At 36.0% G+C, this 19,800-nt stretch overlaps 6 non-coding genes across 6 annotated transcripts; all 6 read right to left on the minus strand.

Annotated features, from left to right (window-relative positions):
• Positions 1-15,526: 15,526 nt before the first annotated feature.
• Positions 15,527-15,598, minus strand: TRNAE-UUC (transfer RNA glutamic acid (anticodon UUC)). The gene has a single exon. It is a non-coding gene; the product is annotated as a tRNA-Glu (tRNA).
• A 1,428-nt stretch (positions 15,599-17,026) lies between these two features.
• Positions 17,027-17,098, minus strand: TRNAG-UCC (transfer RNA glycine (anticodon UCC)). The gene has a single exon. It is a non-coding gene; the product is annotated as a tRNA-Gly (tRNA).
• Positions 17,099-17,527: 429 nt separating this feature from the next.
• On the minus strand, positions 17,528-17,599 carry TRNAG-UCC (transfer RNA glycine (anticodon UCC)). The gene has a single exon. It is a non-coding gene; the product is annotated as a tRNA-Gly (tRNA).
• Positions 17,600-18,027: 428 nt separating this feature from the next.
• On the minus strand, positions 18,028-18,099 carry TRNAA-UGC (transfer RNA alanine (anticodon UGC)). Its single transcript has one exon. It is a non-coding gene; the product is annotated as a tRNA-Ala (tRNA).
• Positions 18,100-18,527: 428 nt separating this feature from the next.
• On the minus strand, positions 18,528-18,599 carry TRNAG-UCC (transfer RNA glycine (anticodon UCC)). Its single transcript has one exon. It is a non-coding gene; the product is annotated as a tRNA-Gly (tRNA).
• Positions 18,600-19,027: 428 nt separating this feature from the next.
• Positions 19,028-19,099, minus strand: TRNAG-UCC (transfer RNA glycine (anticodon UCC)). The gene has a single exon. It is a non-coding gene; the product is annotated as a tRNA-Gly (tRNA).
• Between the last annotated feature and the right edge of the window lie 701 nt (positions 19,100-19,800).

Here is a 19,800-nt window from a genome sequence, read left to right on the forward strand (position 1 = left end):
TAATCTGCTAAGAAGGAATCATGATTTCGACAAAGCTTTTAAAAAATTTTATGGACTTTGTCATCTGAGCATATCTTAAGCAACAACTATAAGTGCGAAAACAGAAAATAAGGAAAATGATGCATTGGCCAGGAATGAAACCCGAGTCAACTGCTTGGAAGGCAACTATGCTCACCACTATAACACCAATGCTTGAGTACTTTTCAAATGCATATAGTGGCCAATATGGAAATCACAAAATCTGTTTGAAAGATATTTATATCCTGCGCTGTAGCACCATTGGTGGAAGATATTCAAACAAAATTGGCAAATTGCATGACATTCACAATTCAAGATTTAAGCTTATCCATACTTAAGGTTTTTATGCACCATTGAACTGATATATAGTGGTATCAAAACTGAGAAAAGAAAAGACCTTTGAAGTACTTGCATATGGCACCTCAGTGAACTTTGTAAAATGTGTTTACAAATCTTTAATCAGGCAGTGGTGGAATCAAAAGTAATCTGCTAAGAAGGTATCATGATTTCTACAAAGATTTTAACATTTTCTATGTACCTTGTCATCTGAGCATATCTTAAGCAACAACTATAAGTGCGAAAACAGCACATAAGGAAAATGATGCATTGGCCAGGAATCAAAATCGAGTCAACTGCTTGGAAGGCAGCTATGCTCACCACTATAACACCAATGCTTGATTACTTTTCAAATGCATATAGTGGCTAATATGGAAACCACAAAACCTGTTTGAAAGATATTTATAGCCTGCACTGTAGCACCATTGGTGGAAGATATTCAAACAAAATTGACAAATTACATGATATTCACAATACAAGATTTAAGCTTATCCATACTTAAGGTTTTTATGCACCATTGAACTGATATATAGTGGTATCAAAACTGAGATAAAGAAAAGACCTTTGAAGTACTTGCATATGGCACCTCAGTGAACTTTGTAAAATGTGTTTACAAATCTTTAATCAGGCAGTGGTGGATTCAACAGTCATCTGCTAAGAAGGAATCATGATTTCTACAAAGCAATTAAAATTTTTTATGGAACTTATCATCTGAGCATATCTTAAGCAACAACTATATGTGCGAAAACAGCCCATAAGGAAAATGATGCATTGGCCGGGAATCGAACCCGTGTTAACTACTTGGAAGGCAGCTATGCTCACCACTAAAACACCAATGCTTGAGTACTTTTCAAATGCATATAGTTGCTAATATGAAAACCACAAAATCTGTTTGAAAGATATTTATAGCCTGCGCTGTAGCACCATTGGTGGAAGATATTCAAACGAAATTGGCAAATTGCATGACATTCACAATTCAAGATTTAGGCTCATCCATACTTAAGGTTTTTATGCACCATTGAACTGATATACAGTGGTATCAAAACTGAGAAAAGAAAAGACCTTTGATGAACTTGCATATGGCACCTCAGTGAACTTTGTAAAATGTGATTACAAATCTTTAATCAGGCAGTGGTGGAATCAAAAGTCATCTGCTAAGAAGGAATCCTGATTTATACAAAGCTTTTAACATTTTTTATGGAACTTGTCATCTGAGCATAAGCAACAACTATATGTGCGAAAACAGCCCATAAGGAAAATGATGCATTGGCCGGGAATCGAACCCGTGTCAACTACTTGGAAGGCAGCTATGCTCACCACTAAAACACCAATGCTTGAGTACTTTTCAAATGCATATAGTAGCTAATATGAAAACCACAAAATCTGTTTGAAAGATATTTATAGCCTGCGCTGTAGCACCATTGGTGGAAGATATTCAAACGAAATTGGCAAATTGCATGACATTCACAATTCAAGATTTAGGCTCATCCATACTTAAGGTTTTTATGCACCATTGAACTGATATACAGTGGTATCAAAACTGAGAAAAGAAAAGACCTTTCATGTACTTGCATATGGCACCTCAGTGAACTTTGTAAAAATGTGTTTACAAATCTTTAATCAGGCAGTGGTGAAACAAAAAGTAATCTGCTAAGAAGGAATCATGATTTCGACAAAGCTTTTAAAAAATTTTATGGACTTTGTCATCTGAGCATATCTTAAGCAACAACTATAAGTGTGAAAACAGAAAATAAGGAAAATGATGCATTGGCCAGGAATGAAACCCGAGTCAACTGCTTGGAAGGCAACTATGCTCACCACTATAACACCAATGCTTGAGTACTTTTCAAATGCATATAGTGGCCAATATGGAAATCACAAAATCTGTTTGAAAGATATTTATAGCCTGCGCTGTAGCACCATTGGTGGAAGATATTCAAACAAAATTGGCAAATTGCATGACATTCACAATTCAAGATTTAAGCTTATCCATACTTAAGGTTTTTATGCACCATTGAACTGATATATAGTGGTATCAAAACTGAGAAAAGAAAAGACCTTTGAAGTACTTGCATATGGCACCTCAGTGAACTTTGTAAAATGTGTTTACAAATCTTTAATCAGGCAGTGGTGGATTCAACAGTCATCTGCTAAGAAGGAATCATGATTTCTACAAAGCAATTAAAAATTTTTATGGAACTTATCATCTGAGCATATCTTAAGCAACAACTATATGTGCGAAAACAGCCCATAAGGAAAATGATGCATTGGCCGGGAATCGAACCCGTGTCAACTACTTGGAAGGCAGCTATGCTCACCACTAAAACACCAATGTTTGAGTACTTTTCAAATGCATATAGTTGCTAATATGAAAACCACAAAATCTGTTTGAAAGATATTTATAGCCTGCGCTGTAGCACCATTGGTGGAAGATATTCAAACGAAATTGGCAAATTGCATGACATTCACAATTCAAGATTTAGGCTCATCCATACTTAAGGTTTTTATGCACCATTGAACTGATATACAGTGGTATCAAAACTGAGAAAAGAAAAGACCTTTGATGCACTTGCATATCGCACCTCAGTGAACTTTGTAAAATGTGTTTACAAATCTTTAATCAGGCAGTGGTGGAATCAAAAGTCATCTGCTAAGAAGGAATCCTGATTTCTACAAAGCTTTTAACATTTTTTATGGAACTTGTCATCTGAGCATAAGCAACAACTATAAGTGCGAAAACAGCACATAAGGAAAGTGATGCATTGGCCGGGAATTGAACTCGAGTAAACTGCTAGCGAGGCAGCTATGCTCACCACTATACCACTAATGATAGAGTACTCTACAAATGCATATAGTGGATAATATGTAATCCACAAAACCTGTTTGAAAGATATTTATAGCCTGCGCTGTAGTACCATTTGTGGAAGATATTCAAACAAAATTGGCAAATTGCATGACATTCACAATTCATGATTTAAGCTCATCCATACTTAAGGTTTTTATGCACCATTGTACTGATATACAGCGGTATCAAAAATGAGAATAAAAAAGACCTTTGATGTACTTGCATATGGCACCTCAGTGAACTTTGTAAAATGTGTTTACAAATCTTTAATCAGGCAGTGGTGGAATCAAAAGTCATCTGCTAAGACGGAATCATGATTTCTACAAAGCTTTTAACATTTTTTATGGACCTTGTCATCTGAGCATATCTTAAGCAACAACTATAAGTGCGAAAACAGAATATAAGGAAAAAGATGCATTGGCTGAGAATTGAACACAGGTCAACTGCTTGAAAGGCAGCTATGCTCACCACTATAACACCAAAGCTTGAGTACTTTTCAAATGCATATAGTGGCTAATATGGAAACCACAAAACCTGTTTGAAAGATATTTATAGCCAGCGCTGTAGCACCATTGGTGGAAGATATTCAAACAAAATTGGCAGATTGCATGACATTCACAATTCAAGATTTAGGCTCATTCATACTTAAGGTTTTTATGAACCATTGAACTGATATACAGTGGTATCAAAACTGAGAAAAGAAAAGACCTTTGATGCACTTGCATATGGCACCTCAGTGAACTTTGTAAAAATGTGTTTACAAATCTTTAATCAGGCAGTGGTGGAATCAAAAGTCATCTGCTAAGAAGGAATCATGATTTCTACAAAGCAATTAAAAATTTTTATGGAACTTATCATCTGAGCATATCTTAAGCAAAAACTATAAGTGCGAAAACAGCCCATAAGGAAAATGATGCTTTGGCCTGGTATCGAACCCATGTCAACTGCTTGAAAGGCAGCTATGCTCACCACTAAACCACCAATGCTTGAGTACTTTTCAAATGCATATAATGGCTAATATGGAAACCACAAAATCTGTTTGAAAGATATTTATAGCCTGCGCTGTAGCACCATTGGTGGAAGATATTCAAACAAAATTGGCAAATTGCATGACATTCACAATTCAAGATTTAGGCTCATTCATACTTAGTGTTTTTATGCACCATTGAACTGATATACAGTGGTATCAAAACTGAGAAAAGAAAAGACATTTGAAGTACTTGCATATGGCACCTCAGTGTACTTTGTAAAATGTGTTTACAAATCTTTAATCAGGCAGTGGTGGAATCAAAAGTCATCTGCTAAGAAGGAATCATGATTTCTACAAAGCAATTAAAATTTTTTATGGAACTTATCATCTGAGCATATCTTAAGCAACAACAATAAGTGCGAAAACAGCCCATAAGGAAAATGATGCTTTGACCTGGTATCGAACCCGTGTCAACTGCTTGGAAGGCAGCTATGCTCACCACTAAACCACCAATGCTTGAGTACATTTTAAATGCATATAGTGGCTAATATGGAAACCACAAAATCTGTTTGAAAGATATTTATAGCCTGCGCTGTAGCACCATTGGTGGAAGATATTCAAACGAAATTGGCAAATTGCATGACATTCACAATTCAAGATTTAGGCTCATCCATACTTAAGGTTTTTATGCACCATTGAACTGATATACAGTGGTATCAAAACTGAGAAAAGAAAAGACCTTTCATGTACTTGCATATGGCACCTCAGTGAACTTTGTAAAAATGTGTTTACAAATCTTTAATCAGGCAGTGGTGAAACAAAAAGTAATCTGCTAAGAAGGAATCATGATTTCGACAAAGCTTTTAAAAATTTTTATGGACTTTGTCATCTGAGCATATCTTAAGCAACAACTATAAGTGCGAAAACAGAAAATAAGGAAAATGATGCATTGGCCAGGAATGAAACCCGAGTCAACTGCTTGGAAGGGAACTATGCTCACCACTATAACACCAATGCTTGAGTACTTTTCAAATGCATATAGTGGCCAATATGGAAATCACAAAATCTGTTTGAAAGATATTTATATCCTGCGCTGTAGCACCATTGGTGGAAGATATTCAAACAAAATTGGCAAATTGCATGACATTCACAATTCAAGATTTAAGCTTATCCATACTTAAGGTTTTTATGCACCATTGAACTGATATATAGTAGTATCAAAACTGAGAAAAGAAAAGACCTTTGAAGTACTTGCATATGGCACCTCAGTGAACTTTGTAAAATGTGTTTACAAATCTTTAATCAGGCAGTGGTGGATTCAACAGTCATCTGCTAAGAAGGAATCATGATTTCTACAAAGCAATTAAAAATTTTTATGGAACTTATCATCTGAGCATATCTTAAGCAACAACTATATGTGCGAAAACAGCCCATAAGGAAAATGATGCATTGGCCGGTAATCGAACCTGTGTCAACTACTTGGAAGGCAGCTATGCTCACCACTAAAACACCAATGCTTGAGTACTTTTCAAATGCATATAGTTGCTAATATGAAAACCACAAAATCTGTTTGAAAGATATTTATAGCCTGCGCTGTAGCACCATTGGTGGAAGATATTCAAACGAAATTGGCAAATTGCATGACATTCACAATTCAAGATTTAGGCTCATCCATACTTAAGGTTTTTATGCACCATTGAACTGATATACAGTGGTATCAAAACTGAGAAAAGAAAAGACCTTTGATGCACTTGCATATCGCACCTCAGTGAACTTTGTAAAATGTGTTTACAAATCTTTAATCAGGCAGTGGTGGAATCAAAAGTCATCTGCTAAGAAGGAATCCTGATTTCTACAAAGCTTTTAACATTTTTTATGGAACTTGTCATCTGAGCATAAGCAACAACTATAAGTGCGAAAACAGCACATAAGGAAAGTGATGCATTGGCCGGGAATTGTACTCAGGTTAACTGCTTGGAAGGCAGATATGCTCACCACTATACCACCAATGCTTGAGTACTTTTCAAATGCATATAGTGGATAATATGGAAACCACAAAACCTGTTTGAAAGATATTTATAGCCTGCGCTGTAGCACCATTTGTGGAAGATATTCAAATAAAATTGGCAAATTGCATGACATTCACAATTCATGATTTAAGCTCATCCATACTTAAGGTTTTTATGCACCATTGTACTGATATACAGCGGTATCAAAAATGAGAATAGAAAAGACCTTTGATGTACTTGCATATGGCACCTCAGTGAACTTTGTAAAATGTGTTTACAAATCTTTAATCAGGCAGTGGTGGAATCAAAAGTCATCTGCTAAGAAGGAATCATGATTTCTACAAAGCTTTTAACATTTTTTATGGACCTTGTCATCTGAGCATATCTTAAGCAACAACTATAAGTGCGAAAACAGAATATAAGGAAAAGGATGCATTGGCTGAGAATTGAACCCAGGTCAACTGCTTGAAAGGCAGCTATGCTCACCACTATAAAACCAAAGCGTGAGTACTTTTCAAATGCATATAGTGGCTAATATGGAAACCACAAAACCTGTTTGAAAGATATTTATAGCCTGCGCTGTAGCACAATTGGTGGAAGATATTCAAACAAAATTGGCAGATTGCATGACATTCACAATTTATGATTTAGGCTCAATCATACTTAAAGTTTTTATGCACCATTGAACTGATATACAGTGATATCAAAACTGAGAAAAGAAAAGACCTTTGATGCACTTGCATATGGCACCTCAGTGAACTTTGTAAAAATGTGTTTACAAATCTTTAATCAGGCAGTGGTGAAACAAAAAGTAATCTGCTAAGAAGGAATCATGATTTCGACAAAGCTTTTAAAAATTTTTATGGACTTTGTCATCTGAGCATATCTTAAGCAACAACTATAAGTGCGAAAACAGAAAATAAGGAAAATGATGCATTGGCCAGGAATGAAACCCGAGTCAACTGCTTGGAAGGCAACTATGCTCACCACTATAACACCAATGCTTGAGTACTTTTCAAATGCATATAGTGGCCAATATGGAAATCACAAAATCTGTTTGAAAGATATTTATAGCCTGCGCTGTAGCACCATTGGTGGAAGATATTCAAACAAAATTGGCAAATTGCATGACATTCACAATTCAAGATTTAAGCTTATCCATACTTAAGGTTTTTATGCACCATTGAACTGATATATAGTGGTATCAAAACTGAGAAAAGAAAAGACCTTTGAAGTACTTGCATATGGCACCTCAGTGAACTTTGTAAAATGTGTTTACAAATCTTTAATCAGGCAGTGGTGGATTCAACAGTCATCTGCTAAGAAGGAATCATGATTTCTACAAAGCAATTAAAAAATTTTATGGAACTTATCATCTGAGCATATCTTAAGCAACAACTATATGTGCGAAAACAGCCCATAAGGAAAATGATGCATTGACCGGGAATCGAACCTGTGTCAACTACTTGGAAGGCAGCTATGCTCACCACTAAAACACCAATGTTTGAGTACTTTTCAAATGCATATAGTTGCTAATATGAAAACCACAAAATCTGTTTGAAAAATATTTATAGCCTGCGCTGTAGCACCATTGGTGGAAGATATTCAAACGAAATTGGCAAATTGCATGACATTCACAATTCAAGATTTAGGCTCATCCATACTTAAGGTTTTTATGCACCATTGAACTGATATACAGTGGTATCAAAACTGAGAAAAGAAAAGACCTTTGATGCACTTGCATATCGCACCTCAGTGAACTTTGTAAAATGTGTTTACAAATCTTTAATCAGGCAGTGGTGGAATCAAAAGTCATCTGCTAAGAAGGAATCCTGATTTCTACAAAGCTTTTAACATTTTTTATGGAACTTGTCATCTGAGCATAAGCAACAACTATAAGTGCGAAAACAGCACATAAGGAAAGTGATGCATTGGCCGGGAATTGAACTCGAGTAAACTGCTAGCGAGGCAGCTATGCTCACCACTATACCACTAATGCTAGAGTACTCTACAAATACATATAGTGGATAATATGTAATCCACAAAACCTGTTTGAAAGATATTTATAGCCTGCGCTGTAGTACCATTTGTGGAAGATATTCAAACAAAATGGGCAAATTGCATGACATTCACAATTCATGATTTAAGCTCATCCATACTTAAGGTTTTTATGCACCATTGTACTGATATACAGCGGTATCAAAAATGAGAATAAAAAAGACCTTTGATGTACTTGCATATGGCACCTCAGTGAACTTTGTAAAATGTGTTTACAAATCTTTAATCAGGCAGTGGTGGAATCAAAAGTCATCTGCTTAGACGGAATCATGATTTCTACAAAGCTTTTAACATTTTTTATGGACCTTGTCATCTGAGCATATCTTAAGCAACAACTATAAGTGCGAAAACAGAATATAAGGAAAAAGATGCATTGGCTGAGAATTGAACACAGGTCAACTGCTTGAAAGGCAGCTATGCTCACCACTATAACACCAAAGCTTGAGTACTTTTCAAATGCATATAGTGGCTAATATGGAAACCACAAAATCTGTTTGAAAGATATTTATAGCCTGCGCTGTAGCACCATTGGTGGAAGATATTCAAACAAAATTGGCAGATTGCATGACATTCACAATTCAAGATTTAGGCTCATTCATACTTAAGGTTTTTATGAACCATTGAACTGATATACAGTGGTATCAAAACTGAGAAAAGAAAAGAGCTTTGATGCACTTGCATATGGCACCTCAGTGAACTTTGTAAAAATGTGTTTACAAATCTTTAATCAGGCAGTGGTGGAATCAAAAGTCATCTGCTAAGAAGGAATCATGATTTCTACAAAGCAATTAAAAATTTTTATGGAACTTATCATCTGAGCATATCTTAAGCAAAAACTATAAGTGCGAAAACAGCCCATAAGGAAAATGATGCTTTGGCCTGGTATCGAACCCGTGTCAACTGCTTGAAAGGCAGCTATGCTCACCACTAAACCACCAATGCTTGAGTACTTTTCAAATGCATACAGTGGCTAATATGGAAACCACAAAATCTGTTTGAAAGATATTTATAGCCTGCGCTGTAGCACCATTGGTGGAAGATATTCAAACAAAATTGGCAAATTGCATGACATTCACAATTCAAGATTTAGGCTCATTCATACTTAGTGTTTTTATGCACCATTGAACTGATATACAGTGGTATCAAAACTGAGAAAAGAAAAGACATTTGATGTACTTGCATATGGCACCTCTGTGAACTTTGTAAAATGTGTTTACAAATCTTTAATCAGGCAGTAGTGGAATCAAAAGTCATCTGCTAAGAAGGAATCATGATTTCTACAAATTTTTTAACATTTTTCTATAGAACTTGTCATCTGAGCATATCTTAAGCAACAACTATAAGTGCGAAAACAGCATATAAGGAAAATGATGCATTGGCCAGGAATGAAACCCGAGTCAACTGCTTGGAAGGCAACTATGCTCACTACTATAACACCAATGCTTGAGTACTTTTCAAATGCATATAGTGGCTAATATGGAAACCACAAAACCTGTTTGAAAGATATTTATAGCCTGCGCTGTAGCACCATTGGTGGAAGATATTCAAACAAAATTGGCAAATTGCATGACATTCACAATTCAAGATTTAAGCTTATCCATACTTAAGGTTTTTATGCACCATTGAACTGATATATAGTGGTATCAAAACTGAGAAAAGAAAAGACCTTTGAAGTACTTGCATATGGCACCTCAGTGTACTTTGTAAAATGTGTTTACAAATCTTTAATCAGGCAGTGGTGGATGCAACAGTCATCTGCTAAGAAGGAATCATGATTTCTACAAAGACTTGAACATTTTTTATGGAATTTGTCATCTGAGCATATCTTAAGCAACAACTATAAGTGAGAACAGCACATAAGGAAAATGATGCATTCGCTGGGAATCAAAACCAGTTCAACTGTCTGAAAGGCAGCTATGATCACCACTATACCACCAATACTTTAGCACTTTTCAAATGCATATAGTGGCCAATATTGCAACCACAAAAACTGATAGATATTTATGGCCTGCACTGCAGCCTCATTGTTGGAAGAAATTAAAAAAAAATTGTCAAATTGCATGACATTCACATAAGGAAAATGATGCTTTGGCCTGGTATCGAACCCGTGTCAACTGCTTGAAAGGCAGCTATGCTCACCACTAAACCACCAATGCTTGAGTACTTTTCAAATGCATATAGTGGCTATTATGGAAACCACAAAATCTGTTTGAAAGATATTTATAGCCTGCGCTGTAGCACCATTGGTGGAAGATATTCAAACAAAATTGGCAAATTGCATGACATTCACAATTCAAGATTTAGGCTCATTCATACTTAGTGTTTTTATGCACCATTGAACTGATATACAGTGGTATCAAAACTGAGAAAAGAAAAGACATTTGAAGTACTTGCATATGGCACCTCAGTGAACTTTGTAAAATGTGTTTACAAATCTTTAATCAGGCAGTGGTGGAATCAAAAGTCATCTGCTAAGAAGGAATCATGATTTCTACAAAGCTTTTAACATTTTTATATAACTTGTCACCTGAGCATATCTTAAGCAACAACTATAAGTGCGAAAACAGCATATAAGGAAAATGATGCATTGGCCAGGAATGAAACCCGAGTCAACTGCTTGGAAGGCAACTATGCTCACTACTATAACACCAATACTTGAGTACTTTTCAAATGCATATAGTGGCTAATATGGAAACCACAAAACCTGTTTGAAAGATATTTATAGCCTGCGCTGTAGCACCATTGGTGGAAGATATTCAAACAAAATTGGCAAATGCATGACATTCACAATTCAAGATTTAAGCTTATCCATACTTAAGTTTTTTAAGCACCATTGAACTGATATATAGTGGTATCAAAACTGAGAAAAGAAAACACCTTTGAAGTACTTGCATATGGCACCTCAGTGAACTTTGTAAAATGTGTTTACAAATCTTTAATCAGGCAGTGGTGGAATCAAAAGTCATCTGCTAAGAAGGAATCATGATTTCTACAAAGCTTTTAACATTTTTTATAGAACTTGTCATCTGAGCATATCTTAAGCAACAACTATAAGTGCGAAAACAGCATATAAGGAAAATGATGCATTGGCCAGGAATGAAACCTGAGTCAACTGCTTGGAAGGCAACTATGCTCACTACTATAACACCAATGCTTGAGTACTTTTCAAATGCATATAGTGGCTAATATGGAAACCACAAAACCTGTTTGAAAGATATTTATAGCCTGCGCTGTAGCACCATTGGTGGAAGATATTCAAACAAAATTGGCAAATTGCATGACATTCACAATTCAAGATTTAAGCTTATCCATACTTAAGGTTTTTATGCACCATTGAACTGATATATAGTGGTATCAAAACTGAGAAAAGAAAAGACCTTTGAAGTACTTGCATATGGCACCTCAGTGTACTTTGTAAAATGTGTTTACAAATCTTTAATCAGGCAGTGGTGGATGCAACAGTCATCTGCTAAGAAGGAATCATGATTTCTACAAAGACTTGAACATTTTTTATGGAATTTGTCATCTGAGCATATCTTAAGCAACAACTATAAGTGAGAACAGCACATAAGGAAAATGATGCATTCGCTGGGAATCAAAACCAGGTCAACTGTCTGAAAGGCAGCTATGATCACCACTATACCACCAATACTTTAGCACTTTTCAAATGCATATAGTGGCCAATATTGCAACCACAAAAACTGATAGATATTTATAGCCTGCACTGCAGCCTCATTGTTGGAAGAAATTAAAAAAAAATTGTCAAATTGCATGACATTCACATAAGGAAAATGATGCTTTGGCCTGGTATCGAACCCGTGTCAACTGCTTGAAAGGCAGCTATGCTCACCACTAAACCACCAATGCTTGAGTACTTTTCAAATGCATATAGTGGCTAATATGGAAACCACAAAATCTGTTTGAAAGATATTTATAGCCTGCGCTGTAGCACCATTGGTGGAAGATATTCAAACAAAATTGGCAAATTGCATGACATTCACAATTCAAGATTTAGGCTCATTCATACTTAGTGTTTTTATGCACCATTGAACTGATATACAGTGGTATCAAAACTGAGAAAAGAAAAGACATTTGAAGTACTTGCATATGGCACCTCAGTGAACTTTGTAAAATGTGTTTACAAATCTTTAATCAGGCAGTGGTGGAATCAAAAGTCATCTGCTAAGAAGGAATCATGATTTCTACAAAGCTTTAAACATTTTTTATAGAACTTGTCATCTGAGCATATCTTAAGCAACAACTATAAGTGCGAAAACAGCATATAAGGAAAATGATGCATTGGCCAGGAATGAAACCCGAGTCAACTGCTTGGAAGGCAACTATGCTCACTACTATAACACCAATGCTTGAGTACTTTTCAAATGCATATAGTGGCTAATATGGAAACCACAAAACCTGTTTGAAAGATATTTATAGCCTGCGCTGTAGCACCATTGGTGGAAGATATTCAAACAAAATTGGCAAATTGCATGACATTCACAATTCAAGATTTAAGCTTATCCATACTTAAGGTTTTTATGCACCATTGAACTGATATATAGTGGTAGCAAAACTGAGAAAAGAAAAGACCTTTGATGCACTTGCATATGGCACCTCAGTGAACTTTGTAAAAAAGTGTTTACAAATCTTTAATCAGGCAGTGGTGGAATCAAAAGTCATCTGCTAAGAAGGAATCATGATTTCTACAAAGCTTTTAACATTTTTTATAGAATTTGTCATCTGAGCATATCTTAAGCAACAACTATAAGTGTGAAAACAGCAGATAAGGAAAATTATCCATTGACCAGGGATCAAACCCGAGTAAACTGCTTGGAAGGTAGCTATGCTCACGACTATACCACCAATACTTGAGCACTTTTCAAATGCCTATAGTGGCTAATATGGAAACCACAAAACCTGTTTGAAAGCTTTTTATAGCCTGCGCTGTAGCACCATTGGTGGAAGATATTCAAACAATATTGTCAAATTGCATGACATTCACAATTCAAGATTTAGGCTCATCCATACTTAAGGTTTTTATGCACCATTGAACTGATATACAGTGGTAGCAAAACTGAGAAAAGAAAAGACCTTTGATGCACTTGCATATGGCACCTCAGTGAACTGTGTAAAATGTATTTACAAATCTTTAATCAGGCAATGGTGGAATCAAAAGTCATCTGCTAAGAAGGAATCATGATTTCTACAAAGATTTTAACATTTTTTATGGAACTTGTCTTCTGAGCATATCTTAAGCAACAACTATAAGTTCCAAAACAGCACATTAGGAAAATGATGCATTGGCCGGGAATCAAACCCAGGTCAACTGCTTGGAACGCAGATATGCTCACCACTATACCACCAATACTTGAGTATTGGCAAATGCATATATTAACTAATATGGAAACCACAAAACCTGTTTGAAAGATATTTATAGCCTGCGTTGTAGCACCATTGGTGGAAGATATTCAAACAAAATTGGCAAATTGCATGACATTCACAATTCAAGATTTAGGCTCATTCATTCTTAATGTTTTTATGTACCATTGAACTGAGATACAGTGGTATCAAAACTGAGAAAAGAATAGACCTTTGATGTACTTGCGTATGGCACCTCTGTGAACTTTGTAAAATGTGTTTACAAATCTTTAATCAGGCAGTGGTGGAATCAAAAGTCATCTGCTAAGAAGGAATCATGATTTCTACAAAGCTTTTAACATTTTTTATGGAACTTGTCATCTGAGCATATCTTAAGCAACAGCTATAAGTGTGAAAACAGCACATAAGGAAAATGATGCATTGGCCAGGAATGAAACCCGAGTCAACTGCTTGGAAGGCAGCTATGCTCACCACTATAACACCAATGCTTGAGTACTTTTCAAATGCATATAGTGGCTAATATGGAAACCACAAAACCTGTTTGAAAGATATTTATAGCCTGCGCTGTAGCACCATTGGTGGAAGATATTCAAACAAAATTGGCAGATTGCATGACATTCACAATTCAAGATTTAGGCTCATTCATACTTAAGGTTTTTATGCACCATTGAACTGATATACAGTAGTATCAAAACTGAGAAAAGAAAAAACCTTTGATGCACTTGCATATGGCACCTCAGTGAACTTTGTAAAATGTATTTACAAATCTTTAATCAAGCAGTGGTGGAATCAAAAGTCATCTGCTAAGAAGGAATCATGATTTCTACAAAGCTTTAAACATTTTTTATGAAACTTGTCATCTGAGCATATCTTAAGCAACAGCTATAAGTGTGAAAACAGCACATAAGGAAAATGATGCATTGGCCAGAAATGAAACCCGAGTCAACTGCTTGGAAGGCAGCTATGCTCTCCACTATACCACCAATGCTTGAGTGCGTTTCAAATGCATATAGTGGCTAATATGGAAATAACAAAAACTGTTTGAAAGAAATTTATAGCCTGCGCTGTTGCACCATTGGTGGAAGATATTCAAACAAAATTAGCAAATTGCATGACATTCACAATTCAAGATTTAAGCTCATCCATACTTAAGGTTTTTATGCACCATTGAACTGATATTCAGTGGTATCAAAACTGAGAAAGGAACATAACTTTGATGTACTTGCATATGGCACCTCAGTGAACTTTGTAAAATGTGTTTACAAATCTTTAATCAGGCAGTGGTGGAATGAAAAGTCATCTGCTAAGAAGGAATCCTGATTTCTACAAAGCTTTTAACATTTTTTATGGAACTTGTCATCTGAGCATAAGCAACAACTATAAGTGCGAAAACAGCACATAAAAAAAGTGATGCATTGGCCGGGAATTGAACTTGGGTCAACAGCTTGGAAGGCAGATATGCTCACCACTATACCACCAATACTTGAGTGCGTTTCAAATGCATATAGTGGCCAATATGGAAATCACAACAATTGTTTGAAAGATATTTATAGCCTGCGCTGTAGCACCATTTGTGGAAGATTTTCAAACAAAATTGGCAAATTGCATGACATTCACAATTCATGATTTAAGCTCATCCATACTTAAGGTTTTTATGCACCATTGTACTGATATACAGCGGTATCAAAACTGAGAATAGAAAAGACCTTTGATGTACTTGCATATGGCACCTCAGTGAACTTTGTAAAATGTGTTTACAAATCTTTAATCAGGCAGTGGTGGAATCAAAAGTCATCTGCTAAGAAAGAATCATGATTTCTACAAAGCTTTTAACATTTTTTATGGACCTTGTCATCTTAGCATATCTTAAGCAACAACTATAAGTGCGAAAACAGAATATAAGGAAAAAGATGCATTGGCTGGGAATTGAACCCAGGTCAACTGTTTGAAAGACAGCAATGCTCACCACTATAACACCAAAGCTTGAGTACTTTTCAAATGCATATAGTGGCTAATATGGAAACCACAAAACCTGTTTGAAAGATATTTATAGCCTGCGTTGTAGCACCATTGGTGGAAGATATTCAAACAAAATTGGCAAATTGCATGACATTCACAATTCAAGATTTAGGCTCATCCATACTTAAGGTTTTTATGCACCATTGAACTGATATACAGTGGTATCAAAACTGAGAAAAGAAAAGACCTTCGATTAACTTGCATATGGCACCTCAGTGAACTTTGTAAAATGTATTTACAAATCTTTAATCAAGCAGTGGTGGAATCAAACGTCATCTGCTAAGAAGGAATCATGATTTCTACAAAGATTTTAACATTTTCTATGGACCTTGTCATCTGAGCATATCTTAAGCAACAACTATAAGTGCGAAAACAGCACATAAGAAAAAGGATGCATTGGCCGGGAATCGAACCTGGGTCAATTGCTTGGAAGGCAGTTATGCTCACCACTATAACACCAATGCTTGAGCTCTCTTCAATTGCATATAGTGGCCAATATGGAAATCACAACAACTATTTGAAAGATATTTATAGCCTGCGCTGTAGCAGTATTCGTGGAAGATATTCAAACAAAATTGGCAAACTGCATGACATTCACAATTCAAGATTTAGGCTCATCCATACTTAAGGTTTTTATGCACCATTGAACTGATATACAGTGGTATCAAAACTGAGAAAAGAAAAGACCTTTGATGTACTTGCATATGGCACCTCAGTGAACTTTGTAAAATGTATTTACAAATCTTTAATCAAGCAGTGGTGGAATCAAAAGTCATCTGCTAAGAAGGAATCATGATTTCTACAAAGATTTTAAAATTTTCTATGTACTTTGTCATCTGAGCATATCTTAAGCAACAACTATAAGTGCGAAAACAGCACATAAGGAAAAGGATGCATTGGCCAGGAATAGAACCCGGGTCAACTGCTTGGAAGGCAGCTATGCTCACCACTATACCACCAATGCTTGAGCTGTTTTCAAATGCATATAGTGGCCAATATGCAAATCACAACAACTGTTTGAAAGATATTTATAGCCTGCGCTTTAGCACCATTGGTGGAAGATATTCAAACAAAATTGGCAAATTGCATGACATTCACAATTCAAGATTTAGGCTCATCCATACTTAAGGTTTTTATGCACCATTGAACTGATATACAGTGGTATCAAAACTGAGAAAAGAAAAGACCTTCGATTTACTTGCATATGGCAACTCAGTGAACTTTGTAAAATGTATTTACAAATCTTTAATTAGGCAGTGGTGGAATAAAAAGGAATCTGCTAAGAAGGAATCATGATTTCTACAAAGATTTTAACATTTTCTATGGACCTTGTCATCTGAGCATATCTTAAGCAACAACTATAAGTGTGAAAACAGCACATAAGGAAAACGATGCATTGGCCGGGAATCGAACCCGAGTCAACTGCTTGGAAGGCAGCTATGCTCACCACTATACCACCAATGCTTGAGCTCTCTTCAAATGCATATAGTGGCCAATATGGAAATCACAACAACTGTTTGAAAGATATTTATAGCCTGCGCTGTAGCACCATTGGTGGAAGATATTCAAACAAAATTGGCAAATTGCATGACATTCACAATTCAAGATTTAGGCTCATCCATACTTAAGGTTTTTATGCACCATTGAACTGATATACAGTGGTATCAAAACTGAGAAAAGAAAAGACATTCGATTTACTTGCATATGGCACCTCAGTGAACTTTGTAAAATGTATTTACAAATCTTTAATCAAGCAGTGGTGGAATCAAAAGTCATCTGCTAAGAAGGAATCATGATTTCTACAAAGATTTTAACATTTTCTATGGACCCTTGTTATCTGAGCATATCTTAAGCAACAACTATAAGTGCGAAAACAGCACATAAGGAAAAGGATGCATTGGCCGGGAATCGAACCCGGGTCAACTGCTTGGAAGGCAGCTATGCTCACCACTATACCACCAATGCTTGAGCCCTCTTCAAATGCATATAGTGGCCAATATGGAAATCACAACAACTGTTTGAAATATATTTATAGCCTGCGCTGTAGCAGTATTCGTGGAAGATATTCAAACAAAATTAGCAAATTGCATGACATTCACAATTCAAGATTTAGGCTCATCCATACTTAAGGTTTTTATGCAACATTGAACTGATATACAGTGGTATCAAAACTGAGAAAAGAAAAGACCTTTGATGTACTTGCATATGGCACCTCAGTGAACTTTGTAAAATGTGTTTACAAATCTTTAATCATGCAGTGGTGGAATCAAAAGTCATCTGCTAAGAAGGAATCATGATTTCTACAAAGATTTTAAGATTTTCTATGGACCTTGTCATCTGAGCATATCTTAAGCAACAACTATAAGTGCGAAAACAGCACATAAGGAAAAGGATGCATTGGCCAGGAATCGAACCCAGGTCAACTGCTTGCAAGGCAGCTATGCTCACCACTATACCACCAATGCTTGAGCCCTCTTCAAATGCATATAGTGGCCAATATGGAAATCACAACAACTGTTTGAAAGATATTTATAGCCTGCGCTGTAGCACCATTGGTGGAAGATATTCAAACAAAATTGGCAAATTGCATGACATTCACAATTCAAGATTTAGGCTCATCCATTCTTAAGGTTTTTATGCACCATTGAACTGATATACAGTGGTATAAAAGCTGAGAAAAGAAAAGACCTTTGATGTACTTGCGTATGGCACCTCAGTGAACTTTGTAAAATGTGTTTACAAATGTTTAATCATGCAGTGGTGGAATCAAAAGTCATCTGCTAAGAAGGAATCATGATTTCTACAAAGATTTTAAGATTTTCTATGGACCTTGTCATCTGAGCATATCTTAAGCAACAACTATAAGTGCGAAAACAGCACATAAGGAAAAGGATGCATTGGCCGGGAATCGAACCCGGGTCAACTGCTTGGAAGGCAGCTATGCTCACCACTATACCATCAATGCTTGAGCACTTTCCAAATGCATATAGTGACCAATATGGAAATCACAACAACTGTTTGAAAGATATTTATAGCCTGCGCTGTAGCACCATTGGTGGAAGATATTCAAACAAAATTGGCAAATTGCATGACATTCACAATTCAAGATTTAGGCTCATCCATACTTAAGGTTTTTATGCACCATTGAACTGATGTACAGTGGTATCAAAACTGAGAAAAGAAAAGACCTTTGATGTACTTGCGTATGGCACCTCAGTGAACTTTGTAAAATGTGTTTACAAATGTTTAATCATGCAGTGGTGGAATCAAAAGTCATCTGCTAAGAAGGAATCATGATTTCTACAAAGATTTTAAGATTTTCTATGGACCTTGTCATCTGAGCATATCTTAAGCAACAACTATAAGTGCGAAAACAGCACATAAGGGAAAGGATGCATTGGCCGGGAATCGAACCCGGGTCAACTGCTTGGAAAGCAGATATGCTCACCACTATACCACCAATGCTTGAGCACTTTCCAAATGCATATAGTGACCAATATGGAAATCACAACAACTGTTTGAAAGATATTTATAGCCTGCGCTGTAGCACCATTGGTGGAAGATATTCAAACAAAATTGGCAAATTGCATGACATTCACAATTCAAGATTTAGGCTCATCCATACTTAAGGTTTTTATGCACCATTGAACTGATATACAGTGGTATCAAAACTGAGAAAAGAAAAGACCTTTGATTTACTTGCATATGGCACCTCAGTGAACTTTGTAAAATGTATTTACAAATCTTTAATCAAGCAGTAGTGGAATCAAAAGTCATCTGCTAAGAAGGAATCATGATTTCTACAAAGATTTTAACATTTTCTATGGACCTTGTCATCTGAGCATATCTTAAGCAACAACTATAAGTGCGAAAACAGCACATAAGGAAAAAGATGTATTGGCCGAGAATCGAACCCGGATCAATTGCTTGGAAGGCAGCTATGCTCACCGCTATACCACCAATACTTGAGCTCTTTTCAAATGCATATAGTGGCCAATATGGAAATCACAACAACTGTTTGAAAGATATTTATAGCCTGCGCTGTAGCACCATTGGTGGAAGATATTCAAACAAAATTGGAAAATTGCATGACATTCACAATTCAAGATTTAGGCTCATCCATACTTAAGGTTTTTATGCACCATTGAACTGATATACGGTGGTAT

This window comes from Pseudophryne corroboree, chromosome 4 (genome assembly GCF_028390025.1).
Source record: "Pseudophryne corroboree isolate aPseCor3 chromosome 4, aPseCor3.hap2, whole genome shotgun sequence".
Taxonomy (NCBI): Eukaryota; Metazoa; Chordata; class Amphibia; order Anura; family Myobatrachidae; genus Pseudophryne; species Pseudophryne corroboree.